The sequence below is a fragment of the Mauremys reevesii genome, linkage group 1 (genome assembly GCF_016161935.1).
Source record: "Mauremys reevesii isolate NIE-2019 linkage group 1, ASM1616193v1, whole genome shotgun sequence".
In the NCBI taxonomy this organism is placed as follows: domain Eukaryota; kingdom Metazoa; phylum Chordata; order Testudines; family Geoemydidae; genus Mauremys; species Mauremys reevesii.
In genome coordinates this window covers 268,670,421-268,694,961 of record NC_052623.1, presented here as the reverse complement: position 1 = coordinate 268,694,961, position 24,541 = coordinate 268,670,421, and the positions used below count along the sequence as shown (strand labels likewise).

The 24,541-nt window shown below is 48.6% G+C and overlaps 1 long non-coding RNA gene across 1 annotated transcript in view; it reads right to left on the bottom strand.

The window, feature by feature from the left end:
• Nucleotides 1-855: 855 nt before the first annotated feature.
• LOC120372158 overlaps nt 856-24,541 on the bottom strand; it is a 58,805-nt gene continuing 35,119 nt past the window's right edge. The window contains exons 6-7 of the long non-coding RNA XR_005584747.1: nt 1,189-1,479; nt 856-1,023 (exon numbers count right to left, since the gene is read on the bottom strand). This is a non-coding gene — a long non-coding RNA (uncharacterized LOC120372158). The remainder of the gene's footprint in view (nt 1,024-1,188; nt 1,480-24,541) is intronic.

Sequence of the window (24,541 nt, the reverse complement as noted above, 5' to 3'; positions counted from 1 at the left end):
AGGCTTCATTCGGGATCAGGTTATTGAAAATCTCAGTAATATTTTTGTAAGCTTCTGCTGCATCCCTTAGCTTTCCAATTTAACCTAGAAGCAAATCCATCAAAATATCATAATAAGAAATGGATATTTCTCACCCAGCCATAAACCAGGGAAGCCCTGGAAATCTTCAGGAGAAACTCCAATCTCATTGAGATTTCCAGCCATAAGAGTTTTGAATAAAGCTTCAGCTTTTTGTATGCTGTTTCATCTCCTCAAATTCCTGGATCTTTCAAAAGTCCCCAGATCTAATAAACCCCCTTTTACATACTGTGCCCATATGGAAAGTCGGGGGAAAGGTCAATCACTCCACAATGGAGGAAGTTATTTCCTGGGGAAGTTAATTGAGACTACCTGTTGCTTATTGTTCTGTTACTATCCGCTCCTTAAATCAAGGCTGTGAGATTCAGTAGTGAGGGGTGTGATGTTGAGATTTGCAGATCATATCTACATTACAGAGGTATCCTCACAATACTCACTAAACTCCCAAAGTCCTGTCCCAGGATGCACCAGAGTCAAACCTGCAATGGATTCTCTGGAGTAGGCTCATCTTTGATCCTGGTGGAATCTAGAGAGGAGATATCCCCAGCAGAAGATACTCAGCAGCTAGTTTATGCTCACTAGCTAGCAGGATGAGGGTCATTCTGGTGGCCCCCCAACTGAGAAGCATGAACTGCAGCTCTGTCTCCAAGTAGAGGCTGAGTTCATGGTATGTACAGTACGGTTAGATGAATAAATATCCCTCATTGAAATAAAGACCTAGTTATAAGCCAGCAGGAGCTGGGAATTCCCCTTTCCCTGCGCCTTCAAACCATCCCACTGTCACTGACTTAGTAACAGGAAGGTGCGGGAATACATTTTGAAAAGTCTGTCCCCTCTCTTCTCCCTGCCCCTGTCCGTGTCATTCCAGCTGACACTCGCTTTCTCTGAAGTTCTCCCTTTGGTAAGCAGCTCCTTTTGATCACATATTGCAACAGGTGAGCTGCTCTGTAAACATAAGCGAGGAACAATTTGTTAAATATTTGTGATTTGTTAAATATGTATGAAATCTCCTCTCTTACCTGTTGGGTACCCTGCAAGGGCAGGGGTAGGGGAAGGGCAGAGTGGAACGAAGAGAGAACAGGCAGCTCGAAAAGGATATGGATTACACACCATTTTGATGCACCAGTTGCGGGGGCTGGTGGTCTGTTTCAAGCAAAAGAACACCACAGGCGCCAAGTCAGGATAGGGCACGTCAGGGTCCAGCGGCAAGTCGATATCCTCCTCGTCTCCCAGCTCCAGGGATGGCGGAGGCTGCTCCAACGGCGGTGCCTGCTCAGTAACTCCCAGATCCATGAGCTCCAAAGGGCAGAGGGCGGAGGTGTGAGGGGGCTGCCTGCCTGAGTGCCAGGCCGAGGAGGGGTGGGCGACATATTCAGCCATGCTGGCACAAAATGAAAACTCCTGGGGAGGAAAACAACATCTGTAAGGGAGAATCGGCAACCAGACGCACAGCACAACTTTGTTTTTAAAGGGAATGTAGGATGGGTGACTGGCACTGGATTGTCAGTGCTGCATACTAATGGTCTCACTTTAGGCCAGAGTGGCCACATGGATTTTAAGCAGCACTCCCCCTCTTCAGTGCATTAAAGTTGGATGGTGTGATACAGCCTTTTCTCCCCAGGACAGGTGCAGCATGAGCAATGGCAGCACTACCTTCCCATACCCTCCGCCAACCTGCCTCCACCCTTGGCAGGCTGCCGCTAGCTGGTCCTTATCTCCTGACAGCTCTTTCTTTTGGAGCTTCAGAGATTATAGCTTCCCTTCCCCCACGCTCAACAGTCTGACCAAAATCAGCTTTCCCATCTGCCACTCAAATGTGTTGCCCTCACACTTGAGTCTCTGCGCCGGCTCCACCCTACACTTCAGGCCAAGTTCAACCATCTTCTCAGCCCCACGTCATGTTGCCTACACCTCAGGTCTGGTGTCCTGATGAATTTCTCCCCAACAGCCCCTGCTTTTCTGCTCAGTCAGCGATACCCCTGCCATCTCCTCCTCTCTCAGGGGTCTCCAGATCTTTCTCCATGCTGCCATTTGGGATTAGAGCCCTTTCTCTAAGGCACCTCTCTCCCCATATTCAAATCCCTCCGAAAACACTCTTTGGCCTCATCGACACGACATGATGAGAGAAGAGAAAGGAAAAGGAATAAGGACAACAGAGTAGGCAGCAAAACCATCAAGATGGACGTGTGCCTCACTGGGTTAAAATGTGGTCTCCTTAAGGTCACCCTATCTTGCCTCTCCCTTTCTCCACCATCTGTCTGGATATCCCATTCACACGCACTGTTGTATCAAACTCAGATTGCCCCCTCCTGAGAGCAGGGACAGTCCTTTACCTGTTTCTGTGAGACACCCCAGTACATAAGAATGGCCATACTAGGTCAGACCATTGGTTCATCTAGCCCACTATCCTGTCTTCCGACAGTGGCTAATGTCTGGTGCTTCAGAGGGAATGAACAGAACAGGTAATCATCAGGTGATCTATCCCCGGTCACCCACAATTTTGGGTGCTCAAAAACCAAGAGCAATAAATTACCTAGGGAGATAGGGATGTTCTGAATGCCCAATGCATTCAGCCCTTAGCCTTTCTGCTCCCAGATGCTTGGATGCTATGGAGATGGAGGCCACATAGATTAAATAAATTCCTCTGGAAACCTGTATGAAGCCAAGCCCTAAATGAATGATATAATTCATCTCCCTTAGACTGTAGGCTCTTTGGTGCAGGGACTGTTTTTTTGCTCCGTGTGTGTCAGTTTCTAGTGCACTGGGCCCAGATCCTTGCTTGGGGTACCACAATACAAATAATAAATGTACATTAAATATTATGTGCTCAAGGCTGTAGCCCCTGGAGCACTCATATACTACAGCAGTAGAAGCATTACCAAATATGTAATAATTATGATGATAAAAGGAAAGGGAGCATGGATGGGCCTAGGAAACAGACTATTCTATGTCACACCACACCAGGTGGAGGTGGGGTGACAGAGCAGTAAAGAATAATGTGCATTTAACAAAGAACACTCCTCTGCTGGTGGACATGCTTAAAAGTAGCCTCACAATGGGAAAATACAGTGCCAGATTTTTATATATTATTTTGGCCAGCAGTGGGGGAGGCTTGGGAGGGTGAGGGGCATTAAATGACATTGGTTTAAGAGTTTATTATGTTTACAGTGTTAGGAAAAGTGCCTGGTCTGAAGGCTTGCACTGGATGCTCTATGAAGGAATGTAGAACATCTTTTAGCCTGTTATACTCAGTGGCTCTTGAATATGCATGTTACACATCCTGGCTTATACCAATAAAGTAGCATAAAAAACCCCAACCTTCGAGAAATATCCAGTTGTCAACAGCACAGGACTTATCAGTCACCCAGATCCAAAACATGGAGTTTATCTCCTCTTAATCCTCTGTCTTCACTCTAAGGCTGTATGTTATCTTTTGAAGACTTGCCAGTTCACTGATTTCTCTCCCCTCGTGAGCAGTTCCTTGTTCTGCCAATGCAGCCTAATCTTGACCTGCAGCACCCCCTGCTGTATCAGTCCAGGAACCCCTCTTACCCACACAGCTCTGCCCATATCTTCAGTACTGACTTTCAGCACCCCATTATTCCAGTCCTCAGCTTTGCCTATGTACCTCAGGTCTGTCCTACAGCACCCCTGCTATCCCAATCCTAAACCTAGCCATTCCCCCTCACTTTGACCATGCACCCTTCAACCCTTATTCACAATACCCTCCACTATTTCAGTCTCTTTTGAGCAGAAAATAGCAAACACAAAAGACACACAAAGCAGACACAACATCCACTAAGGACATGGCTGAGACCCCTCAAATTCAATACACTCAATATCTGCAGCCACTAGAAAAACAAAATCCTGCCTCCTGCCAACCCATTGGCTTTGGGAATATTTTTTAAAATCCCAATAGCCAAAGCAGCAGAATGCTCCTCCCATTCCTCCTCCATGCCCCATGACCAAGCAATTGCATTTTCATTTCTACCAGTTACTTAATTCTGAACGCTCTGGTGACACCCCACACTCCCTCACCCACCCCCTTTCTTTCCCCCTGTCCATTCCTCATTGCCCACTCTCATCTGGAGTTCCCCCCACAGCCTATTAACATGCTGTGCCTGAGCACAGCTTCTATCCCATTAATGACACCGAGGAGAAAGGCAAGTGAGACCAGCCGGGAGGAATGACTTATTACGATGCTCAGAGTGGCTGTACTGACGAGGGCATGACAATTCCAAAATGCAATGTACAATGCCTCACAATTAACAATGCAACCCAACAAAGGAAGAGGGAAACAATCTCATCAGCATGTCCCTACATTCTCCCCGATTAAACGTTCAGGGTCTCTCTGCCTCCCCACCACCGTCAAACACAGTTGGGTATGTCGCGATGAGGACTGGGACCCTGGGAAATAGCTCTTCCTATGGCACTTAGACAGACAACCAGCCCATGCCTCAGAGTGCTGGCAGGGGCAGGACATGGTCTGGCAATTCACTGCAGATTCAATAAAAACCAGGGGAATAGCTGCATCATGAGCGGATTATCTGCTTCAATTTGTGCAGCCTGGAATGACTCATTAGAGGTGATATGGATGCAGCACCAGATTAGCCCTTTTGGGAGCTCGGAAGCTAAACGCATCCTCTGTTTGACAGCTGCCCCACTGGAGGTCTTAGGAACACTCCCTCCTTTGTTCAGATAAAATCCTTTCCTTCCACCCCAGCCACCCAGAGGGCTGTGATCACAGCACATCTCACATGTTAAGCAGGGTCGGGCTTAGCACGCTTTGTAGGGAGACTGACAGGGGAAACCGAAGTGGTGCGAGCGAGTCGGGAAGTTATGCTTTTTACTCAGAGCCAACCCTGATACTCCAGCATAATGCAGAAGGAAGGGGTCTATAGCTGGAGATAGCTTTCGGATGAACCCGTGGTGGTGACCACTTTTGTTTCGGCTTGGCAGGATTCAAGTTAAATCAACAGACGTCGGGTAAACGTCAATTTCAGAAGATAAGACAATCGATTAAACCAATATCGACCGGTAACAGTTGGTGGGAGTCCAGCCCCCCTACCCCTGCTCCATTGCACCTGCAGGGATTGGGTGTCACCCACAGGTCTGGAACTGGGGTGCTGCCACACCCCCTAGTTTGAAGTGGTTTCCATCATATCCAGGGTTACAGATTGTTCATTGGCTCGGAGCACCCTCACCGGACAAATTGTTCCAGTGCCCCTGGTGTCACTGGTCCTACAGTAGTGCCCGGAGCCCTCTGCAGTCCTGCCACCATGGGACTGAGGGAGCACAGGCCGGGCTCTCTGCACTGCTGCAGGGCTGGTGCGACCCTATCCCTGCAGGTGCAAGATGCAGGGAAGACTGCAGTCCTAGCAGGGCAGAGCAGAGACCCTCTCCCCCCAATCATGACTGCGAGGAGCAGAACAGCCCCCCATCTGTGGGGGATGCCACCCCGGTGCTGAATGGTTGCTTCCCCAGGCAGGAACTGTTCAGCAGCACCCCGTGGCCAGGCGTTTGTCCTCCTCCTTGCAGTCCTAGCCAGGGTCTCTGCTCCATTGGGCCAGGATCACTGCCTCCACCACACCTTGTGCCAGGGTGTCTTGGGCCCCTCAGCCATGCAAGGAGCCCCCTGCATCTTTGGTGTCAGCGCTGGGAGCCCTAGAGCCCTGCTGTCAGCACTATCCTAACCCCAACCCTACCTCCTCCCACCCAGCATTTCCAGCAACTGTAAAAATAAAAATGGTTAAAAAATAAAAAATCTTAAAAATAAAAATCAATATTAACCACCACAATTAAAGACCAATACAAACAAATTCTGCCAAGCCGAGCTGTGGCGCTCAAGGCTTCCAGTGCCCGTTTTACAGCAATAGGGATGTCAACCCCAATGTCCTGGACAAATTCCAGCTCGGGTTAGGTGACATGTTACCTTCTTAAAAGTGCCCCTGCAGGTCTCACTTCCCCTCCTATGACACCGCTGGCTAGTGTGGCAGGGGCAGGTTGGGCGAACGCATTTCGGCCCAGAAATGGTCACATTTCAGCAATAGGCGAGGGGAAGGTGCTCTGTGCGAACACACACACACAGATAGGGAGAGAGACACACACACAGACACAAGAGCATGTTGAGGGGATGGTTCTTTCTGGGCTGAAAGACGCTATTAGAAAGATGAGGGAGGACTAGAAAGTTCTAGAACCCACCTCCAGGAGGATCCCAGTCTCCCCTTTCTGTAGGTGCTCCTATAATCAAGGTGATGGGTGCAGTATAAGACAAGCAGATAGACAGAGGTCCCCCCACCCCTTCCTCCTCAACAAATACCTAGCCTTTGCTGGGGTAAGACAGGAGGGGCAGTCTACAGCAAGCTGGTGTTGGCAGGACAGACCTATCAGTAAAAAAATCAAGTCTGCCTCCTTAAGGAGTGACTCCCTCCAGGGGAGATCTCACTAGTATAGCAACTTTGGACCAGCCCCCTTTATGACTGCTCCCTGGATAGAGAGCAGCTTGTTGTCTGACATGTCTTCCTACTGATCTCTAAGGTCCTGGCTTGTCCCCAGCCCACGAAGGACCCACTGCCACACCCAGGATCTCTTTCCAGGCACAGCTTTATTTTCCAAACATAGGCCAAACACAAAAACAGCTCCTCAGCCCATAGAGCTCCTTTGCATCTCTTAGGCCCTCCTGATTCAGGGCCTATGGCAGGATTCTTCCTTGTTCTTTTTAGCTGAGCCCCATCCCCCAGTGCCCTGGAAGCCCTTTCCCCCCAGGAGGTTCCCACTGCATCTCCTCCGAGGGGACTCTGACACCCTTTCCCAGGGGACTCCTTGCTGCTCATGCTTCCCCTTCGTTACTGACAGGCTGGCTCTTTATAGCCCCAGGTGCTGCCCCGGGCACCTGTTCTAGCACAGGGGCACTAGACCTGCTTCATTTCAAGGGACCAGCCACCCTGTGACACCATCTATTATAAAACTCATCACAGCTGTACCCAGGGAGAGCAGGTTCGGGCCCCGGTGAAAAAAAATTTTCGGGCCCCCCAGCAAGGGCGGACTAGGCCAACGAAGCTGGGGCACCGGGCCCCCTTCCGGACCACCAGGCCCCGGTAATTTGTACCGGCTTCCCCCCCTCTCATCAGCCCTGGCTGTACCCAGAAATGACGCTAGTACCGTAGAGAGCATTCTAGAGTGGAATGTTGTGCAACTCAGAACCTTCTAGGACATGGCCTTTAGCCTCCCCACTCCATGGGCTACTCGCAATTTGTCCCCTCTCTGAGGCAGCAGAATTCCTTTGTGCCAGTCTGCATGGTGCGCTTCACAAAAGGTGCCACAGAAAAACTGGTACTATTGGGCCACTCGGGCATCTACCAGAAGTACCAAATGTGAGTAACTGAGCCAAGCCCCTTCAGCAGGGAACCAGAAATAGGGAATGGAAGCAGAGTCAGTGCCTCTCCAAAAAACTGCTGGCAACCTCCCCTCACCCTTAGGTTGAAAACCAGTGTTTTAGAAAATCCTGGCACATTCCTCTGCTGGTGACGGCTCAGTACCAGGCAAATGGCACATGGAGGGACAGAGTGGTTCTTTGCCAAACATCTCTCCTTTGCTACCAAGTGCACAGAAATGTATGAAATGGTTCTTTAAAAAAAAATCAGATCAGTCACTCATCACAGGAGGAGCAATGCTAACAATCCATCCAAGGGGAGGAAGGACACTCATGGTCTCAAAGGGAACTGCCAACCCCTACACAGTTTGCACCTAAAACCTTCCTTGTAGCCAGGTCTCAGAACTGTTACCTCTGTCCCCAGCATGCATGTCCCCTGTGAGCAAGCAAGTTCAAGCCCACAGCCTCGCTTTCTCGGTCTCTCGCACATGGACCCACCCACACCCACACACACACACACGCACGTACTAACACAGAGAAAGCTCATTAGCTTGCCTGCCAGGAGTAGCTGATGGCCTTTGGCTCATCCCATTCCCATTTCAAAAGCACCTGGTTTTGCTGTGAGAAGGCTGGAGGGTGGATTTTGATTCCTCCGGGGGAAGCCGATCTCAAATGGCAAGAAAAGCTGCAAGCTTAATGAGCAGAAGGAAGCACCTGGAGAAGAGGAGGAGGGATTTAGATTCAGGAGAAGCAGGGACTCAGGGGGTGTCTTCATCACGAAGGCCTGTATCATTTCATGGCCTCCAGTGAGACATACTATCCCCCAGCGCTGCACAACGCGGGGGCGGGAGGGGGATTAAGATTTCAGGATTGCTAATGCCAGGGCCTTGGCACACATGTAACAACAGACCAAGATGCTGAGAGACAGCCAACACATGGCGCACCGCAGACACTGTCACCCACAACCTCCCTGCCCCTTCCCTACCCCAGTGAAAAGTATTTGGTGAGCCATGACTCCTCCTAAGTGTTGGCCACAGAGATGAAAGGCCGATGGAGGAGACCAGACCACCTAACCAGAGCCTGGATTCTTGGAAAGCCGGTGGGAAGCAAAGAGGATACAGATGGCTACAGTGGAGAGGAGCCCTTTAATGCCAGGGGAGAAAGGGAAAGTACTTGATGGCTGGAAAGCTCAGTCTTTCCTCTCTCTCTTTCCTTCCCACACGTTATAACCTCTCTCACCCTCACTGACCAGAGAAAGGTCCAACAAGGAAGTGGTGCTGCACCCAGAGTCCATCCTAGGGGACTAAAGGAACCAGTATGTGCCTCTGTTTTGCCACCTGTCTGGGGTGTCTGTTTGGCTGATTATTCATGTCTGCCTGTCTGTGAGTGTGTCCACATGTGGGCAGTTGTGCACATGGGTGCTCCTGTGTCTGTGTACTTCCCTTCCTCCCTGCATATATGGTACCTCACAACTATCCCCATCTCAGCTCCAGACTCCCCTCCCTCCCATACAGCCCAGATGTTCTCCCTACCCACCTCATTGTAAACTGCTTGCATACAAAACTCTGAGTCATGAGACTGAGATAAGGGGGAAATTAAATTTCTTCCAGTTCTGTTAAACAGCTTTACATTTTGATAGCACCTTTCATCCGGAGGGGATGCACATTTTTTGTCGACCATCTATCAGGATCGCTCACCTGCTGCTGACATGCAGCCACCTCTGGCGTGAAATGCAGCAGTCATTCTGTACCTGTAACACTGTGCAACACTGTTATGAGAGGGGGAAGAGAAGGATAACGTCTCCCGCTGAAATTGCAGGGGGCAATTCTTAGGCAGACAGAATTAAATTAATCCATCATCTGTGGCATGTAGGCCCCAGAATAACATTTGTGCCTTTGTATGCATGTCTGCATGTGAGTTCATGTGCATACCTGTAAGAGTATGTCTGCGTGTCACTCTGTGAGTATTCTCACCAGGTACACATGAACATGAACATGCATAAGTACATGTTTGGTATATTTATGAACATGTGTAAGTGAATCCATTTGGTGAAAGTGTGTGTGAGCGCATGCATACGCAGTGTGTCTGTTGCACATGATGGAGTCTATGTTTGTTTCTTACACACGTGTCAGTTGTACATTATCTTTGATGCATTCGTCTGTGTGTGTGTGTGTGTGTGTGTGTGTGTGTGTGTGTGTGTGTGTGTGTGAGAGAGACCTTTTATTCAATTTCAGTAGCACATCATCAGTTGTACATGGTTCTATGTTTATGTTAATCTTGTGTGTGTGTGCATGTTCCTGTCAAACAATGTCTGTGTGCATGTGTATGCACGTATCTGCATGCACATGTAGATCCATACATGTGCATGGATATCTATAAGGGAGAGGGATCGGCCTGTTTAGGTTGCCCACACCTGGCTAGCCATCTGACCCAAATCTCTTCAACTGGAGTCAAGTATCAGGGGGTAGCCGTGTTAGTTTGTATCCACAAAAACAACAAGGAGTCCTGTGGCACCTCAAAGACTAACTGATTTATTTGGGCATAAGCTTTCTTGGGTAAAAAACCCACTTCTTCAGATGCATGAGTGAAAATCAAATTGGCCCTGTCAACACTGGCTCTCTACTTGTGAGGTAACTCCCTTCTCTTCACGTGTCAGTATAATACCACCAGCATCTGTAATTTTTCACTCCATGCATCTGAAGTAGTACCGGGAGGTTTTTTACCCACGAAAGCTCATGCCCAAATAAATCTGTTAATTCTTTAAGGTGCCACCAGACTCCTTGTTCTTCAACAGGAGTACACCTTGAGAGACTAGGAAAGTGCAGACAGGAGTTAATATAACACAAATGGGGCAAGAACCCTGAGGTCTCCTTCATCCTCACAAAGTACTTCTTGGGATACTTTCCACTGTGAGAAGAGGGGAGGGTGTGTGGGACCCAGCAGAAATTAATTCACTGTTTGTACCTGAAACAAATACCAGAGTATTGGGAAAGAAGAGGAGTGTCTCTGTGCTCCAACACATCATCTGTGGACTATGCAAGGTCTAGGGTCCTCCATGTGGTCAGGCTGTTTAAATGCCTACTGATCATTTCCGTTCAGATGAACAGCTGCTTAATTGATTCGTCTTATCTCCTTACACTTATTATCCTGGGCCAATTCACTCAGAGGGCTTGACAGACTCTTCCTTCTCACCCTTGCTGGTTTGGAGACTCTCACTTGCACAGAACTCTGAGCAATCAAGATTTCACCAGTCTCAGGAAAAGGAGAGGGGAAGCAGCACAGGCTGATCCATGCTCCATAGAAGACTCCTGCCCTTATGCAAAATCTAATTGTTTGGCCCGGAAGTACTAGGCAGGGTAACCTTAGTCAGTCCAAGAACAGGAGATGGGGGTGCAGAGTGTGAAAAAGATGCCATGGAAATCAATAAGCAATAAAGAACAATGCTGCCCTTTGCTAGTGGGATGGAGAAATGATGATGGATTCTTTACAAACAGCAAGAGGGGGAAAAGATACAGTGTGAACAAGGAATCATCACCAGACCCACAGAGTCAAGTTTGGGCTTGGGAGATCTCGGGGAAGGGTGGGTCCCTATGGCAAAGTCTCCACCCTGCAGTGCTCAGGATGAAAATCGAAGTGTGATAGAAATGAGAGATGGAGAAGACCTGGCAGGTCTCATTTAGTCCATCCCCGGATAACGCACAATTGTTCTCTACAGAATATTGTTAGCGCTCTGCCCAGTCTAGTTTGAAGTGTCCCTAATGATGAGGGTTCCAGGACGTCCTTTTGGAGATTACTCTACATTCTAATAGACCTCTCTGGCAGCAAGCTCTTCCTGAGAGTCAGCCTATCGTTCTTTCCTCTCTTAATTTCATCCCATTACTCTCAATTTCATCCCCTGGTACAACCCACAATAATTCCTCCCCCTGCTTGGGGTTTTACACCTTTCACGTTAGTAGAGTCTCATCATGTCCTTTCACTTAAATCATCACTTAGCCAAGCTGCACACATTTACCGGTAACTCTTTATCCTGCCTCATAAATTAATCTCTCCAGCCCCCATGTCATTTGCATTGTTCATCACTGCTATGATTTACCTACATCTTTCTGATAATGAAGTGCCAAGAACTGAATACACTGTTCCAGGGGGGGAATCACATCACAGCCACATAGAGTAACTGCGGTGATGTCTGCAGCCCAAAATTCAACTTGTCTATTTTGCTGCCTTACCGCAGAGCAAGCTCACATAGAATTTGCTGTCTACTGTCACACCTCGGTCTCATTTCCCATTTCTTCCCGGGTCCTCCCCCACCCCACTCCCCGAATCTCTGTGCTCTCTCTATCTAGGCATTTGTACCACATGTTTCAGATTACATACCCCCAGATGCATTAGCTTGCATTTTTCTAAGATGAATCTCATTATGTTATTTTCTGCCCATGTTTCTAATCTCTCTGGTTCTCTTTGTATTATTGCTCCGTCCTCGCTAGCATGTGAAAATCTCCCAATTTATTATCATTGGAAGATGTCATTAACATGCTGTTTACTCCCTCTTCCAGATCATTAATGAAGACATTAAATAAGACGGGACTGAATGATGATGAGGATGATGAAGAAAGCAATCCTGTGAGCTCCCAGGATGGGAGGGGTTGGAGCTTTCCTCCCATATGCTTTAGGCCAGGATGTTTTGTGCTGGAAGATGAGGGGAAGCTGAATGTTAGAAGCCAGAGCTTTTCCAGTAGCCTTTATAACACACTACTCAACACAGGACTGCACACGAAGAGGGGAAGGCAGTTATGTTTTCCAAGCTGTGAGGGAGGTCACGGAGCCTGGTCGCATGACCCCCATTAACTCAATTCCTGTTTTTCTGGCCTCCAACCTCAGCTGTCACTGATGGCGACATTCTTTCTATTTCTTGGGGTCCAGTGGAGAGATGTGTATGCTGGGACAGTGGGGAGGAAGCTTGGATTGCCACTGCCCTTGCTGTACCTCCTCTGTGGGTAAATAGGAGGTGTCAGTCCCCAGGGCAGATGACAATCTAGTGGTTTTCCCCAGCACTGTTAGAACTAGAAAGCCCTGGTCACATCACCCACCATTCCTGGAATGACTGGTACATCTGTGTCCTCTCTCACACCCCCTACTCTACTCCCCGCAACAGCTCTGCTTTTAACAAGGGTCATATTCATCCCTGGTGTAACCCCACTGAAGTCAGTGGAGTTACCCCAGAGATCATTTTGCCCCAAGGATTCTCCCACATGGGAAATCCATTCCAAGAGCAAGTTCCTGTGGGGAAAAGCACCAGTCCTACACCCTCCATTCCCCCACACCCACGCTTGTTCCTTCCCTGCGTGGATCCACCATAAAGGGCTAACATGCTCCGCCCCCAGAAGGGGGCATGTTGCAGCTTGCCAGCATTCACTCCTAAGCCGTAATGGCAACAGCCAAAAGTTCCGCTTGTGCCAGACCTGTCGCTGAGGGAGACCATGCAGCCCCGCCTTCATGGTACTCGCAGCACCTTCAGGCAGGGCAGCCGGGGCCTCCGCCAAAGACACCACCCCCACAGCTTAGCTAGGTTCTTTGGACAAGATTTCACAGCCTGACTGGGAGTTGCCAAGAATGGGCAGGGCAGGGCAGGGCGAGGCGGTGGTGGCCCCCTGGAGATTTAGGAACTCTCCAAAAAAAATCTTTACATCCCATAGGATGCAATTAGATTAAATAATATTGGGCTTGAGCCTGCAAACACTTACTCAGGTGAGTAATCCTTATTTGCGAGTGTGCCGGAAACACTGGGACTACTCATATCAGTAAAGACTACTCGTAAGCAGAGTTTTGTAGGGTCGGGCCCATTCAGAGAAGCCAGGGCGCTGCCTCAGTGGGACGAGTAACTGAGGTAACTGTGCTGGGGGGGAATCCTTCGGATGCTAATGCTCAGCAGAGGGACTGGGCTCCTGCCACCACCAGCCACTCTTCCCTCTCAAGCCCCCGACATGTCCTCAACTCCTCCTGCCTTTCCCAAGACCCCTCTAGCCCCCCCATGCCTCCAAACTCCCACTGACCTGCCCCCCCCCATGGCCCTGCTCACCCCCATCACTCTTCCATGGCACTGCTGTGCTTGGTGCCCCAGGAAGTTGAGGCAGCAGCACTGAGTTGTTTTCCCCCCTTCTCCCCTTGCCCCTTATGGTCCCCCAACCCCTCCAATACCCTATCAGAGCTGCAGCCTCTCCCCCATTCTCCCCAGAGACCCTTCCCTTCCTAGTCCTGTCCCAGACCCTTCCCCTGATACCCAGCCAGCTCCCCTAGCACCCCAGGACCTCTGTTCTAAGCAGAATTGGTGAGTCAGGGAGGGAGGTTAGCAGTGCTGGAGATCAGAAGTGGACAGAAAATCCACCTCAAACCACCACCCCACTACACATTCTGACTCAATTCCTCTCCTCAGATCCCCACTAATCATCATACCTCCCCACTGTCCAACCCGCCGGTTCCTGGCCTCCTGTGGGGCCAGTCCCGTGGAGGTTGCCTGAAGTAAGGAAGGCAGTGGGTGAGTAGGCGTGGGAGGGCTAGAGGATTTGAGTATCAGAGGGGTAGCCGTGTTAGTCTGGATCTGTAAAAGCAGCAAAGAATCCTGTGGCACCTTATAGACTAATAGACGTTTTGCAGCATGAGCTTTCGTGGGTGAATACCCACTTCATCGGATGCAAGTAGTGGAAATTTCCAGGGGCAGGTATATATATGCAAGCAAGAAGCAAGCTAGAGATAACGAGGTTAGTTCAATCAGGGAGGATGAGGCCCTGTTCTAACAGTTGAGGTGTGAAAACCAAGGGAGGAGAAACTGATTCTGTAGTTGGCAAGCCATTCACAGTCTTTGTTTAATCCTAAACTGATGGTGTCAAATTTGCAGATGAACTGAAGCTCAGCAGTTTCTCTTTGAAGTCTGGTCCTGAAGTTTTTTTGCTGCAGAATAGCCACCTTAAGATCTGCTGTTGTGTGGCTAGGGAGGTTGAAGTGTTCTCCTACAGGTTTTTGTATATTGCCATTCCTAATATCTGATTTGTGTCCATTTATCCTTTTCCTTAGAGACTGTCCAGTTTGGCCGATGTACATAGCAGAGGGGCATTGCTGGCATATGATGGCATATATTACATTGGTGGACGTGCAGGTGAATGAACCGGTGATGGTGTGGCTGACCTGGTGTGGCTGATCTGGCTGATCTGTGACCAGATCAGCCACACCATCACCGATTCATTCACCTTATATATACCTGCCCCTGGAAATCTCCACTACTTGCATCTGATGAAGTGGGTATTCACCCACGAAAGCTCATGCTGCAAAACGTCTGTTAGTCTATAACGTGCCACAGGATTCTTTGCTGCTTTTAGAGGATTTGAGGGGCAGCAGCAGACATCCATGCCTCACGTCCAAACCCTACAATCAGTGACAGCCTCAATCCACCACCTGGCTTCAGGAGAGGTCTTCAGACAACCACTGCTCTCTGGTGGTGCACAGGAGGGTCCCTAGAAAGACAAGCTGCCTCAGGAACAAAGCTAATAGCTCCACTCCTGAACCACCTTCAGGTGCAAGTCTCCCCCTCTCCCTGCCCTGTTATGGTGGGAGACGGGGAGACTGCTCTCCTTATGAGCCACACACAGCCCCAGTTCTCCCACTCCTACTCCACTCCTCCACCCCCATGCCCCACTCAACCCCAATCCCAGCCTGTTCCCTGCCAGCCCCACTCCCCACCCTGTCCCCCACCATCCCTACCACATTCACCGGGTAAACACTGCTGGATATGAATACGAATACACATTAAGGAGTAGGCTGGAGCATGGGCAAAGTAAGTTCAGGGCTGTAACCGTGTGGCATATGGGGGCAATGTCAGTGGAATCACTGCGGGGGGAGAAGGGAACAGGTCGCTGCAGGGGGATATGGGAGAGGAGCGTTGTGCAGAAGGATCAGTAGGGAGACAGGCGTCGGGGACAAGGAGGCATGATGGGAGCTCGGGAGGATAACACTGATGACTAGCCCTGGGTGAAATTAACCTCTCTGCAAAGGCCTATGTACCACCTAAATCCCTCCCCAGTGTTGCTATGTACTTATTTAAACCTGGGAAATCCCCCCAAACAAAAAACTTCCTTTGCTAAGACCAACAGGTACTTGACTACAACTCTCACCAGTGCAATCAATACAAATCAAGGACACTGCCAGCAAAGGCAGCCTTTGTATACTTCATATTCATAATGCCCCTAGATTGGACCATACAAACATGCTCACAGGTTCCTCACCTCAGCAACAAACTCCCCTGCAATTCCCGCATATCCAACCTGCTGCATTGCATGCACTCAGTTCCTCTACATCACACGCAAACCTGCCACCTTATTTCCCCGGGAAAGAACAGACAGGTGGAGTTAACTCTTTACAGTCTTTTCCAGAACACAGTAGCCTCTGCAGGACGTGTGTTCACTTAGCAGTGGTCGGAGTTAAGGTTGTGTGATGGGGCGGGATTTGGTGTGCGCCCTGTGGGGCTGGCTGCATGTTTGAGGGGTGAGGGTCTGGTGACGATCAAGTAGCAGCTGTTGCCAAGACTGCCTTTTTCCACCTGGGCCTGGAAAGAAGGACACGACCTTCCCTTAGGGAGGCAGCCCCTCATTATCGGGTTCCATGCCTTTGTCGTGTGGAGATGAGGCTGCTGCAACGCACGGGGCTCCCTCTCAAGACCCTTTGGAACAGGAAGCCGGTGCAGAATGCAGCTGCTCGCTTTGAAAGCGCACTCCTTCACCAGGAGCTTTGGGGAGGTGTTGGATGGTCTGGGTTTGACCCACACGGCCCTGAATGGTTTGAGACCTGCCTACCTGCGAGACCTTCTCTCTTCCCATCTGACACTACTGCAGCACTATCAGTGCCCCAGGCTGGCAGCAGGGCATTTTCTGGGAGATGTCCTCACCCTAAATAATCCCAAATTGCTCTTCAGGGCATGCTGCAGTGCTTATGAGGTAGTGGGTTGAAAGGTACAGGGAGGATAGGGGAGTACATTACCAAGATGGCTGGTTAATTTATACTTTCGGGGTTATGGCTGGATGGGTTAGTCATATTTTTGATTAGTCTGAGGTATTTTTATATACCAGTGTGAGTGCTGAGAGCTTTAGGATAGGCATTTTAAAGATGTCTGAATAAATTTCATTAGTTGACTATAATAGGCTATAAAAGTGAAGAAATCCTCAATCTTAATTTTAATAACATGTAGCTCATACAGTAGTTTTCATCTGTAGACCACAAAGAAAGTAAGTTTATCCCCATTTTCAGATGGGAAACCAAGGCACAGAATTACTATGGCCCTGACCCTGAAATCTAATCCGATCTGGTAGATCCCTGCCCTGCAATCTAATCCGGTCTGGTAGATCTCTGCCCTGCAATCTAATCCGGTCTGATAGATCCCTGTCCCCATTCACAGACCCACTGACTGCAGTAGGGCTCTGAGCGGGCACAGATGTCATCCACCTGTGGAGATTAGACTGCAGGATCAGGGCTATCCCTCAGACCGGAGGCTAGCTGTTTTAAAGAATCCTTCCAATCACATGTCCATTTCACACGGGGTTTGTTTTCTTTATGTGAGACAAATGAACAAAAAGCAATGTAAAGATTTTGTTTTGAAGCAGATGAAGCTTATTTGCACCGGAAACTAGAATTCCAATCCTTCCCCAAAGGGACACGGGCTCAGCCCAATCCATCCTCGTCTTGTTTGTCTGCACCGCTAAAGTTGCTATGATTGGACTGGATAGGAGAGGGCTGTAAAAGCAGGGAGAGCTGTAGATCAGGATTGAGTTGCATTGGGCAGAGCTGCATGGTATCTCCAAAACCGGATTAGCCGGGGATAATGCAGTGAGGCTTGAAGTACATTGGTAAAGCTGTCAGGAGGGAGAGAGGCCAGGACTGGAATGGCAGGGAAGCTGCAGGTCCGGACTGAGGTGCATTGACAGAGCTGGAGGAAGGCCCAGGGCTGGAAGAGCAGGGGATGCTACTGATGAGGTGGTACAGCGACAGAACTGGATGGGGGAAACTAGCCCAGGCACTGCTAGACTCTGGGCAGCCTGACTAGCCTTTCGCGTTTCACAAGTGCTGAGATCCACCACACTTACCCGTCCATACAACAAGCAAGCAAGCAAACAACTAATAATTACTTCCTGAGCCAGCATCAGCCCATGCTTCCCCAGTGTCTCCCCCTGCCTGGTGCACACTAAGGTGTCACTGCTAGTGCTGCACCCAAGGTAGCCATGGGGGGAGATTTTAGAAAAGAGGAGAAGGCTAGTGTGCACACGGCTGTATGTTTTTAAGCATCTTCAGAAAGAGCCAAGCTGCAGGAAGCAGAAATGGGACCCGGAAAGCCCCTGCAGACGAAGCCCTCTCCTCGCTTCTCACACTCCTGAAACCTCAGAACATGACAGGTGTCTCTTTACTCGTGTGTTGAGCTGGCAAGTGCTCATGCACACCCTTGCCAGGGACACCTGCCCTTCCCAGTCTTTCCACCAACACACACACACACGCAGATGCCATACCAAAGCTCCCTGGATAACTGCTGCCCCCATCCCCAAGTCGGGTGGGGTGACAGTTCTTCCCAAGCCAGCCAGGTGCACATGTGTGGGTGGCATGAGCACGTACCTGCACCCCCGCCCCCAGAAAAGGAATGTGACAACGTAACAGATTTACCTAGATGGGAGAAAAAGGGGGCTGTATTAAGCTAACAATGTATATTTGATAGGAATGCCATGAAATCATAGTATTTAATGGAGAAAAAGGAACCCGCAAGCCCATGCACAATCCCCTACCAGCCTGTACTAAAGCTGGCCCTTGCCTGAATCTGAGTTCCTATCAAGACTCAAGATATGTGGAAGCGCTTGTGGGGGGTGCTGAGATGACTTAGAGATCCTGAAAAATCACTGTTCCCCTCCTCCACTCTCTATGTGTTGCAGATTAAGTTTCTTTAGAGGTAAAGGGTGTCATGAAGACTATTGGATTGTGAATTTCTTGCCCTAGATTAAGACAAGGTTAAAACATTAATGTGGGGGTGTGGGTAGGAGACACCCCCCCCCGATATCAAACAAATCTTTGATCACCAGCCAGAATTGAAAGAGACCAACAACCCTGCAATAGCACATAGAAACAACAGACAATTAATGCACCATTATGCAAGGTGACAGAGATACAGATCCACTAACAGACCCCTAGATCAACAAGAAATTGTTCCCTTCTGACTGAGAGAAAATGCAAGGCAAGTTCTGTTTTCTGACGTTTTCCATTTTCTTGGAAATAATTTGCACTGAAGTGATTTCTTTTTTAAAGCCCCATATACTTTTCACTCAGCTGCTGTTACCACAAAGCAAATGGAAAACACTTCAGTGTTACGAAAACATAATACCGGGGTTGGGGGGGACATGCCAAATATTTGCCAGTCGTCAATGTCTAACAATATCCCTGGATCTCTTTTTTTTTTTTTTTTTTTTTAATTTTCTCTCTCCTCCAAATGCACAGAAGATGACAAATGTTACATGGAAAGTGCATCCTATCCTTCAATCCCTCCAGAACACTTTAAAGAGCTGCACACACAATTTCAATGCAATAACAGTAAGCAAAAATGAAGAAAGATTTAAAAAAAAAAAACCCAAACCCAAGACCCAGCTCTTGCTTTGCAAATGGAAAAAGCTGAGAAACCCCTAAATCCACCTTTACCAGTAAACCAGTTTAACAAAAGTTAAATATTTACAGGCTTAGACAGTCAGCTCTCCAGAGGGGAGATGTTCTAAACACCCCCCCGCCAAATATCCCCATCCCAAAAAAAGATCCATGATTAATACTAAATTCCCTCTGATTTTTCATACATCCATTGTATAGTATTTATAGACATATATAAATAAAGAGATTCAGTATGTGTGTGACAAACGCATTCTTTATAACAATTGCCCATATATACTACTGGACTCATATTTTCCCCCCAGACAATATAAATTACTACTACTTGTTGGGTGAATAGTGGCAGTGACACACACACACACAAATAACTTTCCTTTTTGGCAAGATGAAATAGCTAACATTACAGATGCATCTACCCTACACCTTTACTCATTTCAAAAAGGAAACCGGTACTAAAGAGAACAGACATGCTAAAGGTGGAGAGGGGTGGGGGGTACAAGTTTTCTATTTTTTTTTAAGAGAGCCGGACATTAGGTTAGCCAGGTGTGCCTATTTCCCACCTACCTTTGCATGGAACAGAGATCTCCAAAAGGGAAAGTCCAGGTCAAAGAAGTAAAATTTAAAAAAAAAAAAAAAAGCAGCTTTGAAAAATTCCCAACACAGCCCCCCTCCCCCAAGCACACACACACACACCCTGCCCCCCGCACACCCCAAAAGAAGAAGATCAGGATCAGCTGAGTGACTGGGAGCAGAGAACCAGCTGGCAAGAATCAGGGAATTGTGTTAGATCCATAGCTGCGAGCATCGAGCGTGTGCAGGAAGGAGATGGTGTAAAAGGAAAATACATGTTAAGAAAAGGTGCCTGTTCAGGCTGGAGTCTGAGGCTTCAGAGTCCGAGCTAAAACGATCTCTCCCTTGGAGGGAGGGAGCTGGGGTGGTTTGTTTCTCTTTTCCCCCAGGCAGGTGAGGATAGAGGGGCAAGGAGTGAAGGAAGCGTCCTTTAAAAAAAAAAAAAAAAAAAGACGACGACCAGAGGGGCAAAATAATCACAAGGGGGTGGAAGATGATGAGGGAAGTTTAGCTAGTCCATGGTGGGAAAGCTAGGAGGAGAGATTTGTGTGTGGTTTCTATCGGTCTCTCTCTCCCTGTGTCTTACAGTATGTTCACCAAAGGCTTACAGAGTGAGTGGCACAGAGAGAGAGAGACAGAATAACTAACTGTATAGGCAGGGAGAGAGAGAAATGCTATCCTTACAGTGACACCAAATGTCTTTAGGGGAAACCTACAGTTACAGACACACACGGCAGAAATTTTAGAAGCATCGGAGAAAACACATACACACACACAAAATGTGGGGCTCAGGCCAGCTGGTCTCCCCCCCTGCCTTTAGCCAGCCCTTCCTCTCTACTCTATTCTGACACTAGCTTCAGACTGCTAGCACCTTTTCCTCTACTCCCTGTGTGTGTGTCCCTCCACAGGTCACAAACCAAGCAGGTAAGGAATTCACCATTCTCTCAGAGAGGTGTAATAAATAAGGAGTCCTAAAAGCCCCTCCCTCAAATTCAGGTCACCCCCCCACACACACACACCCACCCTGTTACCATAACTGCAGGGATGGAAACAACTCTCTGTAAATTAATTCCCCACTGTGTTTGTGAAGCTGTGGGGGAAATGATGTTGACAAATAATTGACAGGGATTGCTGGACCAGATCCTCAGCTGGTGTAAAGTAGCATTGCCCAGCAGGAGATAATGCAGCTAAGTCGGTTCATACCAGCTGAGGATCGGCTCTGTTATTTCTAGCAGTAGGCCCTGGTCCCCCACCTGCAGAGGCTGCCCAGGAGCTAGGAAATAACTTAACCTGACTTTGTGACCAGCCTCTCATGAGGTAAGATAACTAGACCCTACCATATGTACGCTTTGTCTCCTTCTAAGTTTCTGTTGGGTTTTCATTGCAGATGGGGACAGCACCTGGCACTGAATGGAATTAGCCCTTTAATTACAGCAGGTAAGAGGTTACACTTCTAGTTTACGGTTTTGTCTTTGCCAAGCGCCTGTGTGGGGACTATGGCCCCAATTGGGTCTGCGCAGGGAAGCCCTGGTGCTCACTGGGGCTCTGCACAGGCATGGATCCAATTGGGGGATCAGGGCGTCTGACGCACTCCCCCCATGTCAGTAGTTGGAGGGTGCTTGCAGTTGTTCAGGGGGCTGTAAGTTCCACTCACGCCCTGTCTCTGGTAGCATTTGTCCTTGCAGCAGATTCCCCTTCCACCACACATGTGGTCATGTGAATTCCCAATGAAGCATCCTAGGAACTGTGGTAGGACAGGACTCAGGGGTGCATCTGAGGAGGATCAACAGTTGCAAGTGTCTAGATGTGAGATCACAGTATGAAAACTGTTGCTATGGGTGCTGTGGTGCCCTCTTATCTATGTGAAGACAAAGGTCCTGACCACTTGTGGTCATTAAAGAGCCCCTGGAGCTTCTCGCAAGGTTAGGGGCACTAACCCTAGAATCCTGAGCAATTTCCAATTTGGAAAATTACATTCTGCTTCCTTAAAATCCTCTCTGCGGTTTCAGCATTGAATATAATCTTCTTTTCTTCCTGCTTGTAGTTGTTGCTATGCCCTGTCAAACAGCTGCCGTGTTCCATTTCAGAGCAGACTGCACTTTAGTAGTGGGTAAGGTGACCCTGAATGTAAGTGCTAAGTATTTAGTAATATTATAGTTGCAGCTTTGGCCTGAGCAGTTAGCCAAAGATCATAGCCTTGCAGGGTTGTTTACATTAGGATGAGAAACAGATCATATGAGAGTCTGGTATATTCTTGTCTTTTTGTCTTGTTTGTTTGTTAACAAAAATGTCTACACAAAGTCCTGTTTCCCTGAACATCATGGAAGCAAATAGTAGGCAGTTTCCTTGTTCAGAAATCCCCATGTCTGCCATCCCAGCAAGCTCTGTGCCCAAGAAGCTCTGTCCATCTGCTTCTTCCAAGGGACACCCAATTCCAGCTCCTGGCTTTCTGCTTCCAACACAGACAGCCTGCAACCAGGGAAACACTTCAGTCCACACACAGAGCTCTGACCTGCCAGGTGGCCTCATGCCTTGGGCTGTAGCCCCCCAGTCAGTTTTACTACATAAAAGGGCATGATTGCTCCTTCTGTTGAGCCTGAAGGAAAGTGTTTGGCACAGCCATTGGCTGTAATGAGGTCTGCAATTTCCTTTGGATCCAAGACTCCCCTGATGGCAGCCGTCAGCAACTTTCAGCATGACATTATTGTATTATATAAAGGGCCTGATCTTTCATTCTCCCACTGAAGACAAATCCAGCTCTCACGCTGAAATCAATGAGTGTTTAGAGTGAGCAAGAAATGCAGGACTGGAAACAAAGTTAGTTAAGAGCTCTAGATGACTGGTACTACATAAATGTCCTCTTATTACTCTGTTATTAATAATGCTCTTAGACAAAAAGCCCCTTTCTCTTATGCCACCTAGCTCTTTCCTTCCAGAGTGTCCAGTCAGTACCACGATCATGTCCTGAATCCCTGCATGTTCCTTTTGAAATAAATGAGATCTTTTATTTCAGGCTAAATATGCATAACTTTGACTTGCTCCTTGTTAGACAGCCTGTCTGTTCTGTAAATTTACCATGTTGCTTTCTCTGGACTCTCTCCAGCACCAGGAAAGAGTTTTGATTTTTTTAAGCAACCGCATACAATATTCCGGGGGAGGAGCCTTTCCAGAGCTGTGTGCGTGCGTGCGTGCATGTGTGCATGTGTGTAAACACTGGTGAGCATCTCAAAATGTTGACTGATTTTCAGAAATGCCGATCTCGACATCTTAGCACGACTCTGGATGTGGCTCCAGCCATGTCCCCAGATGCAGCTGAATTTTCAGCATCTTACAAGCCTAACTATGTCAAAGGCCAAGTTAGATGCGGAAGCGTATCTGCAGATGAACAGTTTGAGCCCTTGGAATGCCAGGCCGCTGGCAATGCACTTACCTCCAGTTTTAACCAATTTATAAATGTCCCACAATATACTTCACACTTCTAAACTGCCTTGCAGCCAGGGATAGCAATGGACTTTCCAAACGCTAATGAGCCCGCACTGACAGGTGGAGAAACTGATGGGCAGGGAAATTAAGGGGATGGTCCTTCAGGGAAGTAAGGGGCTGTTTCTGTGATGTATTAAGTGCCCCCATTCAGTACTCAATAGCTCACAGAATGGGACCCTTAGAAACTTACCCAAGATCACACCAGGAGATTGTGCCAGAGCTAGGAGTGAAACTCAGTTTTCCTGACTCCCAGTCCTATGCATTAACCACAAGAGCTTCCTTCCTTCCTGATACACACCAGGGTACCGTATACATAACAGACATTACACACTATATGAACAGGCCTGGGGCAGACCCCTGTTATTTCCCTACCCCCAGCCCAGACACACACATCTCCACACTTCATATAAACAGGCATACAGCAAGCCCTCAGGACACCACAGACATATCCCACCTCCGGATACAGCCCCGTACACGCATGCACCACTCCTACATACAAAGGAAAGGCTGGCTGACCCTCCATGCCCTCGTAACTTTATGGTCCTTTTGACTCACCTGCTCGATCCCCTGGCCCCCTGGGTTCCTCATCATGAGTCACACAACCCTCACCTCTCCCCCTTTCACCAAAAGCTTCTCCGTTCATTCCTTACTGGAGGGAGAAGGGTTCCAATCCCATCCCACAAATGAGACGCAGGAGCACTCTATGATTTCAAATGTCTCCAATTCACCAACAAGCCCCTTGAGGGGAAAAAGGGAAAATGCAATTGAATTTATTCATACATGAATATCAATGAGAGAGAGAGGAGGAGGAGGGCAGAGGGAGAAGGCGAGACGGAGAGAAGAGAGAGGGTTGCAGCGAGAGAGAGAGAGACTAAAGAAAGAGAACTGTGAGAGAAGACAGACGGGACCCAGGAAAGGGAGGAGGGACAGACACACTGAGAGGCTGAGCAGGTGGCTAAGTTGACGTGGCTTCCCAAAGATCCACACCGTGAAGGTCAGGCTGCCATTTTGAACTCTGACTTTCAAACAAACCCTCTAAACCAGAAAAAATCCATCTACAAAGGTCTGGGGGAGAAGGGGCAGAGTGGGGAAATGAAGGGGTCGGATTCATCCCCTCACAATGCAGAGCTGGTGACAAGAACAAACAAAGGCCAATTTTGCTCCTTCTCAGCCACAAATCCAGCCTGGAATCCTCAGGGATTGCACACTTGGAGGAGGATTTCTGCATGCTTGTCAGTCACACCAAGTACAGCAGGTGACATGAGCCACCAGACAGCTGTAGCCAAGTCCTTGGGGAGAGGGGAGTTCTCGTGATCTGATTACACCCTCCACAACCACTGGAGCAAACACCTGAAGAGAGGCAGT